Source organism: Octopus bimaculoides, chromosome 10, assembly GCF_001194135.2.
Source record: "Octopus bimaculoides isolate UCB-OBI-ISO-001 chromosome 10, ASM119413v2, whole genome shotgun sequence".
In the NCBI taxonomy this organism is placed as follows: domain Eukaryota; kingdom Metazoa; phylum Mollusca; class Cephalopoda; order Octopoda; family Octopodidae; genus Octopus; species Octopus bimaculoides.
The window spans coordinates 6,882,202-6,883,086 of NC_068990.1; the positions used below are offsets into that span (position 1 = coordinate 6,882,202).

At 31.2% G+C, this 885-nt stretch overlaps 1 protein-coding gene across 2 annotated transcripts in view; it reads left to right on the forward strand.

Moving 5' to 3' along the window:
• LOC106871453 (corticotropin-releasing factor receptor 2) overlaps nt 1–885 on the forward strand; it is a 280,338-nt gene that overhangs the window by 222,775 nt on the left and 56,678 nt on the right. The gene's annotated exons all lie outside the window — the stretch shown is intronic.

Below are 885 nucleotides of genomic sequence, written 5' to 3' on the forward strand. Positions count from 1 at the left end.
ATATATATATATATATATATATATATATATACATATATATATATGTGTATACATACATACACACGGACAGGCACACAGACACACAAATATATAAATGTGGGTGGCGTATTAGCAATTTAGAAACCTAAAGGCAAAGTTATAGACATCACTAAAGTGAGAGAGGGTACAAAGTGGTACCAACATTACTAGAAATAAGATTCAAAATTACCCTTATTTCAAGGGTTTTCCTTATAAGTCGACGAGGTGAGTTGAGCTTAATCCTAGGCGCAGTAAGAACCACTGACGAGAATTGAGATGCTATGCATCAGAATTAGAAATCACGCGATACGGCTAAATGTGCGACCAGAGGGAGATTGGTTTGCTTTGGCAATTTACTAAGATAGCGCTTATTTCTTATTTCTAGCAATGCTGGTATCACTTTGCACCCTCTGTCACTTCAGTGACGTATATGTATATATATATATATATATATATTTATTATACACACACACGTATATATATATTTAGATATATGTACCTATATACATACGTATACGTACATATATATGTATATATATGTATATATATCCATATGTATATATATGTTTATATATATATACCTATATACATATGTATACATACATAAATACATACATATATATATATATATATCCATATGTGTGAGTATGCATGTGTGTGTGGGTGTTTGTGATAACTGAAGTCGGCTAGTTGGCAATATGTCAGTAATTGGAGGGAGAACGCGAGAGTGTTGGTGTGAGTAGGGGCCAGTTTCAGTGCGAGTTACATAGTCCAACATATTAACACATACATGCATACGTATATACATACATATGTGTATGTATGTATGTATATATATATACATATATATATATATATATATATATA